General features: G+C 40.8%; 1 long non-coding RNA gene across 1 annotated transcript in view; it reads left to right on the forward strand.

Moving 5' to 3' along the window:
• The window catches only part of LOC106013713, a 17,815-nt gene that overhangs the window by 5,130 nt on the left and 2,225 nt on the right, over nt 1–10,460 (forward strand). The window contains exon 2 of the long non-coding RNA XR_001185416.2: nt 3,437–3,509. This is a non-coding gene — a long non-coding RNA (uncharacterized LOC106013713). The remainder of the gene's footprint in view (nt 1–3,436; nt 3,510–10,460) is intronic.

Below are 10,460 nucleotides of genomic sequence, written 5' to 3' on the forward strand. Positions count from 1 at the left end.
TCTCTCTCTCAAACCTCACACGCGGGTGGTTGGCGGATGCTCTTGTGTGGTTTGCTCCTTCTTTCTATCAAAAATCTATCGTCCTTATCTGCATACCTCCATCTTTTTTGTGCATGTTACTCTCTTGTAACACATCTATTCTTCGGCGCTTATATGACCTTATTGTGTTGCAAGTGCCGTAAAATTCTTACTAAAACTAAAAAAATCACACACACACACACACACACACACACACACACACACACACACACACACACACTGCCTGCAGACAAAATTGCATGCTTTCAACTCGAGAGTGCTCGAACATTTGTTTACACTTGTATTATCACGGGCTGTCACGCGCTAACACAAGGTAGCGCCCAAGTCTCGTCCCGATGCGAGATAGGGCAATGAAACATCTTGGTATGCGTATACATTTTTGTCATATATTAGATATGCATTGTTGCGTAATTGAGAGTTCGTCGTTTTCCTTTACACTGGTGAGCTCTGAGTCAGAGCTCAGTGTAAGGGAAAACAACGAATGGTCGATCGGTCAAGGATCACTGCTTTGTTTTCTTTCATCTTATGGGATGGAATGCTTGAAGCAGGCCAAAATATTAAATGTACGTCACTGTCGTCACTTACTAAAACCGGCTTACTGAAACAGACAGTGGATGCTCCGTCTGAACGAAGCTTGAATGCCGTGAACGTAGACTCAACAGCGCCTGCAAACTGCATTCAGGAGGGTCTACTAGTCAAGCTCCTTCGAAGTGGTATCCAAGGCAACATGTACCAAAAGACCAAATCCTATCTACCCAACAGAAGAGCACGTGTGCTGGTGGATGGATATCAAGGACGGAAAATGCTTCTGCGACAAGGAGTACCCCAAGGTGGAGTCATGTCACCTTTGCTCTTCATCTTCTTCATCAATGACCTCATGAATGAACTGCCCAAAGGAATACATGCCGCATGTATGCAGACGACCTGGTTCTTTGGTGCTCTGAGGAATTCGTCACTACAGCCATATATCGCATGCAACTAGCATTGGACAAACTCACTACATGGACAAAAACCTGGTGTGTAACCGTAAACAAAGAAAAGTCTTCTGCTACACTCTTCACTCTCAGCCAGGCTGAGCCAAAACACCTCACATTAGACAAAACCCCCCTAAAGTTTGAGAATCAACAGAAGTATCTTGGAATAATCTTTGACAAGCGTCTCACATGGAAACAACACATTCAGAATGCAGAAAATAAAGCCAGGAAGAAACTTAACATCATGAGAAAACTAGCAGGGACTCAGTGGGGAGCAAATGAGAAAACACTTAGACAGGTCTATCTGGGCGCAATCAGGCCCCATCTCGAGTACGGATCCAGTGCATGGATGACTGCAGCACAGACTCACAAATACACCCTGGAAAAAGTGCAAAACCAGGCTCTCCGAATAATCACTGGAGCAATGAGGTCAACGCCTATAGAAAAGATGGAACAAACAACATCTATAGTGGCCCTGCAGAGGAGATGGGAATGCAAGGCTCTCATACAGTACACCAAGGCCACAGCTATGGAGGATCATATACTGCACACGAGAACAGCGAGATCAACACCGCAAGACTCAAAAGATCCAACTTCATCAAAGAAAGCAGAAAAATCCAAAGATCCCTACAGGACCATCTACCAGCCACAGTTGACATGCTGAATCACACCCCAGAGGCACCATCATGGGAAAAGAAAAACACAAACATATCTATACACACGTCCATTCCTATGTTCACCACAAAAGATGACCACAGCGACCTGAGCAAGAAGTCCCTCACCCTGTCCATGCTTGAAGAAAGATACCCACGAGAAGCATGGATAAGGATCTATACAGACGGATCTGCCACTGATGCTGTGAAAAGAGGAGGAGCCGGAGTTCCCAAATGGATGACGACAAGCAGAGGCAGTCCCAACAGGGCGACATTGTACAAACTACAGGGCAGAGATGGAGGCTCTAGTACATGCAGCAAACATCATCAAGAATGTGGTAGACCCCCAAAGCCAAGTAGTATTCCTAACAGATGCCATGTCAGTACTGCAGGCAATCACTTCCGGCAAACTACCAAGGCTACGAAAAGAAATTGAGGACATCCCATGTCTGAGGATCATGCTGCAGTGGATTCCATCACACTGTGGTGTCTTGGGAAATGAGCAGGCAGACAGGATAGCCAAACTAGGAGCACAAAAAGAGCAACCAGACAACAGCGTTAACTACACAGAAATAAAAACTATTATAAATACACTATTTAAAGCACCTCAGATACCAGATAACTACCATGAGCTGTCCCGCCAAGAACAAGTGATTATCTTCAGACTAAGGACACAACACACAAGACTGAGACAACGTATGCACAAATGTTTTAAACTAGTACAACCACCAAAATGCCAGTGTGGAGAGGCGGACCAAACTGTTGAACACATCCTTCAGCACTGCAAAACACACAGGGCCCTGAGACAGGAAACGTGGCCAACCCCACTGACACTACAAGAGAAGCTATACGGGCCGCCAGATGAACTGAGCAGGACGGCCCAATTTATGACAGATACCGGACTTAAAGTGTGATGCGATCGAGAAGAAGAAGAAGAAGAAGACTGCATTCAGGGCGCCGTAAACGTAGCGTGCCAACTACATTGAGGGCGCCGTGAACGTAGCGTGCCAACTACATTGAGGGCGCCGTGAACGTAGCGTGCCAACTACATTCAGGGCGCCGTGAACGTAGCGTGCCAACTACATTCAGGGCGCCGTGAACGTAGCGTGCCAACTACATTCAGGGCTCCGTGAACGTAGCAACTGCGTTGTTTTTTATCCTCTTCTCCTCCTCCTGACTGACCAACAGTTGTCCCATAAGTTATAATTTGTTGCTTTGTAGTTTTTTTTTAATGCATAAGATCTTAGTGATGAAGCATACAGGAAGGGGGGGGGGGGTTAGATCTGATCCTCTGGCGTCTTTACGGCCGTTTCGTGCGGTTTATTGTCTTTGCGTTTACCGTGTTTCAATTTCTAGCATGCGTTCTGACTGTTCTGAGCATCAACGATCTAGATGTAAGCGACCTTCCATCTTGTTTAAGTATTAATCTAGAAATTCCAAAATGTTATTAACAAAATATTAACATACACAGAAAACACGTAATTCAATGCGGTACCTCCACGGCCTTCTTAAAATAGTCTGTGGGTATCCCAAGAAGTGATCACATCTAATTACTAAAATAAGCAGCCATTCAGGAAGATGCGTTGTTCTACGTTTAACGGCATGTGTGTTGTTGATCCCAGCTGAATTCTGGATTTTATAAAGGCCATTGGGAAGTTGTGAAAGGAATTGTTAAAAATTTTTAATGTTATTTATTTAGAAAATTGTTATAAAATTAATTAGTTAATAGTTTATTTTCATCAATTTTTTTGTATTTTGGCATTTTAATAGGGAACCAGTGAACTCGTCACACGGTGAAGTCGACACAGCTGAAAAACGTGGGCCAAGTTCACCGAAAAGAAAGGTATCCAAATAACAGCGAACTCACCACACCACCTCCACCTGCCATCTTGTACTATTTTAGATTTGTTTTTTTTTGCGCATAGTAAGGACATGCACATTTTTAACAGGTCTTTGCACCCAAAAATGTGTCCATTTTCTCTTTAAAATATTGATACAGAAAGGTTGAACCGTGTAGATTTTGATTGAATAAACTCTGGTTTTATATTAAAAAAATGTTATTAATTAAAGGTTGACACATATTTTTTTTTACAAGTTTGAGTTTTTGGCGAGATGACTGTGACGAGATCACTGGAGGTATCTTATGACTTCACAGTGTGACGAGTTAACTGGAAGCCTTTTAATAGAGGTGTTGACCAGAATCGGGCTGTGCAGTGTACTGTTGCAAACAGAACCAACCTTTGTTTCGCGCGCTCATATGACCTTGTGCAGTTGCGAGCGCTATAAAACAAAAAACATTACGTGCGTGCAAACAAATTCAGTACGATGTCTGGCTATGAAAAAAATCATAATGAATAGCTATAATGATAGAATAAATGTTAATAGTGTAAAAATTGTAATAAAGTTATGATGTATTTTGGCAATAACAGATTTAAGCTCCTCTGCAAGTGATTGTACTTGGAGTGCTGGATCTTAAGACGTTCTGTGTGAAGTGGTGTGGCGGGATGGACCTCATATTTCTGTGTCCTGCCTTTGGAACGTCAGCCCATTCATCACTGAGATGCATCTTGAACTGGATGTTCATGTCTGGGGCGGGGTGTAGGGCCTACTTCAAACAGGATCACCCGTTTTTCTACCTGGTCTTATAGACTTGTAGCTTCCACATTGAGAATAGTCCTTGAAGAATGTGTGACCCTAATATTTTTGTTTTGGTAAATCTCTGGTTTTGCTCTTTCCATCGTAAAGAAGTGGAGGTAGTCCCGGGTGACCTTGATGCATGCTTTTTGAAGTGATCTCTCAATAGTGGAGTGTACCCTGTCAACTTCCATTTGTGTGTATCCTTTGATCAAATATGTCTGTTCAATTGTGCTACCATGTGTTGTTGCAAACAGGCTGAGAGAAACATTGGCTAGTGTGGCATTTCTGTGTTTGTAACAACAGCTGTCGCTGTCGATGATGGTTTTCTGGCAGTCCTGCTTTTCCTTCAGGAAATCCAGTAGACATGAAGCAAACTCATTTGCCATAAGTGCTCCTTCTGCTTCATGCCACGTACATGTAACAAGTAGTCTGGCATCTTGCAGCATCAGATAGCATAAAGTCATGAATGGCGAGCTTTGTTTTAATATAGGGCTGATGCTGAAAATCCATTGAAAGTACAGCCGTTTTAGGTTCATCACTGGCGAGACATTTGAATTTGATGGTTTCAGATTAGTCTCGTTCCTTTTCCTTGCGCTCTGCCTATATGTAAGCTTTCCAAACATCCTCCGGCACTTTGCAAACTTCACGGATGATGCAAAGGTTGCACATTTCTTTCTTTGTCATTAACAGCGACAAGTTATTCTGCCTGAATGATTCATTGAGGGTGGGTCTTTAGAGAGGCTGCCTCACATGGTCTTGGCAGAAATGTCCATATATTTTGTTCAAATGAAGAACCTCTTTTTACACACTGGCGCCTTATGGCCACCTTTTTAAAACGTATATTTGAAGTAGAGGTTTGCCCTCTTTGGTTAGTTTCTGAATACCTCCTCTGAGGTTGGTCTATGTCCACTAGTTCAATTTATAAAGAGACACTTTTTCATCACATGAGAGGAACCACACTAAATCAAAATTAGAATGTCTGTATTCCTCAGAGAGCCCTTTACATTTCAGAGTTCAGCTCTTGCAATCTCAGTTTGGTTTCAATGGCTTAGCTGAGCTTTTCATGGTATTCCTGTCCAGATTCATGGATAGCTTTTCGCTTATTTGTTGCCACTCCTGAAAACCCTTTCTTTTTCTCTGTTCATGCTGGCATCACAAATAAGCTTTATTTCTGGATAAGGCTCCAGGAAAAGTAGCTAAGGTGAATGAAGAGGTCAGATGGACCTAGGAATGTGGTCTCCAGATCGTGTTGCTGTGACTCCGTAGGTAATAATTCTGCAGCTTACTTACAGCTGCTTGGTGAAACGTCAGTATGGTTTGGGGCTTGATTCCAGGTGACACTGGTGTTGGTGCAGAATCAGTCTGGGATGATGCTCATACTTCCTTGCCCCCACATATCAGGGACAGCCCTGGAAAGGTCTGCAACATAGTGGCTGGAGTCAATTCATGGAACATGGTGTGCTCAGTGGTTTCCAATCCAGCCCTTGGAGGGTGTAAAATTCTTAATGATGAGCACAGTTGGGATAAGATATTCAAAGCTGATACGGAAATGTCCTTATCGCTTGTGTTGTTGAGGCACAAATTTTTCACCATGTTGTCTATAGACTTCATTGTTACCAAGGACATGGGTAAGTTCAGTACTATTAGGCTAATAGTACTGAACTTACTAGGTCTCAACCACAACTGGAGGATTCAACTACTCAGCGTATTCACAGTCTGAGAGTGTGTGAAACCTTACTCTCTCTTTGATAAACAAAATGAACTATTGACATCTGGACAGTGCCTAGATCTGTCACCTAGTCTTACTAAAGACTGTTGTCACCTGTCATTTCAAGGTGTGATTGTCTCTTTAAATTAAGTGTTAACTACGTTTGTGCTTGATTAGAACGTCTTGTTTACCCCCGCGTTAGTCATCCCTATAACTTATAACAGGATTTCAAAGATTTACCTAAATAATGTAATTCCTTCCCTTATTACCTTATTTGAATTTCTGAACTGACGAAAATAAAGTGAATGAATATATGAATGAAATATTTCTTTATTCAGTCAGGTAGCCTAAAATGCACCAGACAATGTCAGTTATTTCCGCTTCCATTAAGACAATTCATAAAGAAGGCTTATCCAGAATCTCGTATAAGCACGCCACTCTCTCAAACGGGAATGATGAAACCACGCACCGGGTGAGGGTTGACGGTTGCGAGGTTTCATAAAGCCAGGATATATCATGGAGGCAAACATTATAATTTCTCTTAGCAATTTAACCTACTGTTTAACCTAAGTGTTCCGGAAAAAAAATAATTTTAAATGCAGAAATGACGGTCAGAACACAGCTCAAACTCGCGCACACTGATACTGTTTGAGATTTTCGTCATCAGGGGTAACAACTGTTTTAATTACAGTGGAATCCTGTTATAACGAGAGGGAGGGGACTGGTACTAAATGTCTGTTATAGCAGGATTCTCTTTATAAGGGATCCAGTAATAAATTCAAAGGAAATAATAAAGCAGGGTTAGTGATTTCTTATATTTTTGAAATAAAAATTTAAGAAATCGATTTTTTAAATTTAAATCAGATTTTTAAAATTTAAATCAGATTTTTTTTTTTAAATAAAAAAAAAAATGTAGACACAGTTTGGGATTTTTGATGGTTAAAAGTATGTTCTTTTAGTGCAAATTGCATTGTCTTTATTTTAAGTAATGATTAATTTAAGCAACTGTAAAAGAAAGCCTTAATCTGCTATATCAGTGAATTATGGCTACAGACAAATAAATGAAGAAAATGTCAGTCTAAAAGGAAGGGGGGGGGGGGGGGGGGGTGATTATGCATAGATAAACTTGCATGTTATTACAGTGTGTGCGTGTGTGTGTGTGTGTGTGTGTGTGTGTGCGCGCTTGTGTTTGTCTAAAAAGAAAAAGAAAATGCTAATTTCAATTATGAAAAAAAAGTAAATTGAATACTGTATTATTTTACAGTGACAGGGGGGAAAGCAGACTTTTAAGCATGATTATATTAGTCTACTAAACCTTATATCTGTTTTATAAAACCAAGGAAAGGAATTCTGAATGTTTAAAGATGTAAAAACAGAATACATTGAAAAAAAAGTGATTTAAATCACTGATCCGGGTTTTATTTTTAAAATCAAGTTGATTTAAAATTTAAAAAATCAACTGATTTAAATCAACCCAACCCTGATTTCAATTATATGAAAAAAAGTAAATTGAATACTGTATTGTTTTGCAGTGACAGGGGGGAAAGCAGACTTTTAAGCATGATTATATTAGTCTACTAAACCTTATATCTGTTCAATAAATCCAAGGAAAGGAATTCTGAATGTTTAAATATGTGAAAACTGAATACATAAAAAAAAAAATGATTTAAATCAATAATTTTTGTTTTAAAAATCAAGTTGATTAAAATTTAAACAAATCAGCTGATTTAAATCAACCCAGCTCTGATTTCAATTTATGGAAAAAAAAAAAAATTGAATACTGTATTATTTTACAGAAAGCAGACTTTTAAGCATGATTATATTTGTCTACCAAACCTTAATCTATTTTATGAAACCAAGGAAAGGAATACTGAACGTTGAAATATGTGAAAACTGAATAAAAATAATTTAAAAAAAAAGTGATTTAAATCACTGATTTTTATTTTAAAAATCAAGTTGTTTTAAATAAAAAAAATAAAATGAATTAAATCGACCTGATTTAAATCAACCCAACCCTGTAATAAAGTACCGGTAGGCCTAATCTATGAATTTGGTGTAGTTTTTTGTTGTTGTTATCGCCCCTGATGATGATATTGCCCAATATGACCTCTTGGTCTTATTTGATCAAAAATCGAATCAGGTTTCTTTCTCTAGCATTAGCAATGTTGACAGCTCGGTGTTGGCGATCAGAAGGTTCTCTAGACTAACTCGCCCGATGTGTTGTCCACCACCCCATCACACCCCATGGTACGTTCCCGTGTCTGCTTGTGCACATCACACTTTCGCTCCCTCCATCACAGCACTGTGACCTCTCCATCCCTGCATCGGAGAAGTGAGAGGCTTGGTAGGCCTCGATAATCTAGACTGGGCTGGCCTACCACGTATTTCATTTACAAAGATAAAGAAAGGAAATAAAACGGGGTTTTAGAAGAGTGTCTTTATAACAAGACTTCTCGTTATTTCAGGACTTGTTGAAGTGGACTCCATTTTACTGGTATTGGTACGTCGTGAAATATAATAACTTGTCTCCTTTCTTTTCTTTAGCGTAAGTTATGTTCAACGAGAGGTGGGATCCAACGAGGACAACGAGCCGGTCCCGGCAACCTCGTTGAATGTGACACCCACTGTAGTCAATAGCGCACATACTTAACAGGGAAACGGCCTTTGGGTGTTCGGGCATCAGAGAAGTGAGAGGCATGGTAGTCGTAGGCCTCTAGATAATCTAGACTAGGCTGGCCTGTCACGCGATGCGTTCTGCTAGTCTGCGCATAACACACCCTCCCCACTCATTCGCTCTGGACTTCATTGTTGGCGCACGTGGGCTCTCCCATTCTTTGTCTCGCTCAAGGAGTTGATGTAAGGTCCTTGGTTTCGCTAGATCACAAACAAGTTTCTCAACTGGTGAGGTTTTACCATGTATAACTGGCCTATGTGCCGTGCACAGCAGCAGCAATATTCTGCTATAATCAACTCGTGTGTTTGTCTGATTGCGCTATAGAGCAGTATTTTATTTACAAAGATAAAGAAGGGGAAAAAATGGGGTTTATAACAGACTTCTCGTTATTTCAGGACTCGTTATAAGTTGACTCCACTGTAATTAAAACACAAGTACAAGACTATGATGGGCTGTAGGGAATAGAGTTACTGCATGCCCTATTAATCTACTCTCGCTGTTTAGGTGACATGTGTTGCTTATAGTTGTCGGTGGGCGTGCATCAGCTGAAGCTGTATTATATTAATGTGGACAGACTGTGAATGGAGTGCAAGAGTGCATGGGTCAAGGGTTTGTATGTGTGTAAAGAAGTGGATTTATGGGGGGGGGGGGGGGGGGGGGGGGGCTTGTAAGAAGTTCAGCATTTTCAGGGAGCAGAGGAGATGGGATGGTCCTGACAGTCACTTGTATCAACCATTTTCAAACATTGAAATTGGGGTTCTCGTTGTCTTGAGGTTAAGGTGTTCGCATCTCATTCAATAGGTCCCAAGTTCGAATCCGTATAGCAGCAGAAAATGTTCTTCTCTAAAAATTTTCTCCTTTTTCTTTTTTTCTCTCTGTGTTCTGTCGTCTGCTTTCGTCTCCACTTTCTGCCCCAACCCTCTCACCTCCTTTGCCCCCACCCTCCCACCTCCTTAGCCCCCCGTCTTCAGGGCTTTGGACTCTTTCTGCAGTCTTTCTACTGCTACTCCTTGGCTGCTTCTTATTGTGCTTCTTACTGCTGTCTTTCAGCCACACCCCTGATCATTAGGTAAGATCTGCACCTAGCCTTCTCGGATAAGAGCGAAAAATCTCGGAGGTCCTTTGTGCAAGTTGCGTATGTTAAAGATCCCTTGATGGTCCAAAATCGGTAAGAGTAGGATTCGGCTGCCACCCGTGTAAAATTCCAAATTTCCTACAAACTGAAAATGTTTAATGTGTCCCGCATGCTCATATGACCTTTCCTCATGCAGTTGCGAGCTCCGTAAGACATAAAAAAAAAGAAAACAACCCCAAAACCCCCCCCCCATTGAAATGATGTTCTGTGTTTTGATGGTTGGGCGACCACATGTTTATTATCAATCCTTCATGTGCAGTAGATTATCTCGCTATTTCCAAAAATGTGTTATAGCAGGTTTCGTTATTCCACTAACTATTCGTTATTCATAGAAGGGAATGTAAAGAAAAAACAGGGATTTAAGGGTTGTCTCATAAATCCTGAATTCTCATTCCTCCTGTTGTTGTTACAAGTAGGTCGGACAGTCATTTGATATACTTTTCTGTCTCTGGAGTATCATATTTTTCTTACATTCATGTCACATACCATGTCTATTTTGACACTTTATCACACCTTTGTTTTGTGTCCGATTTGCACATCATTACTATGTCACTGTACCACATCATTGTTATGTCACTGTACCACATCATTGTTATGTCACTGTACCACATCATTGTTATGTCACTGTACCACATCATTG

This window comes from Aplysia californica, unplaced genomic scaffold (genome assembly GCF_000002075.1).
Source record: "Aplysia californica isolate F4 #8 unplaced genomic scaffold, AplCal3.0 scaffold01162, whole genome shotgun sequence".
Taxonomy (NCBI): domain Eukaryota; kingdom Metazoa; phylum Mollusca; class Gastropoda; order Aplysiida; family Aplysiidae; genus Aplysia; species Aplysia californica.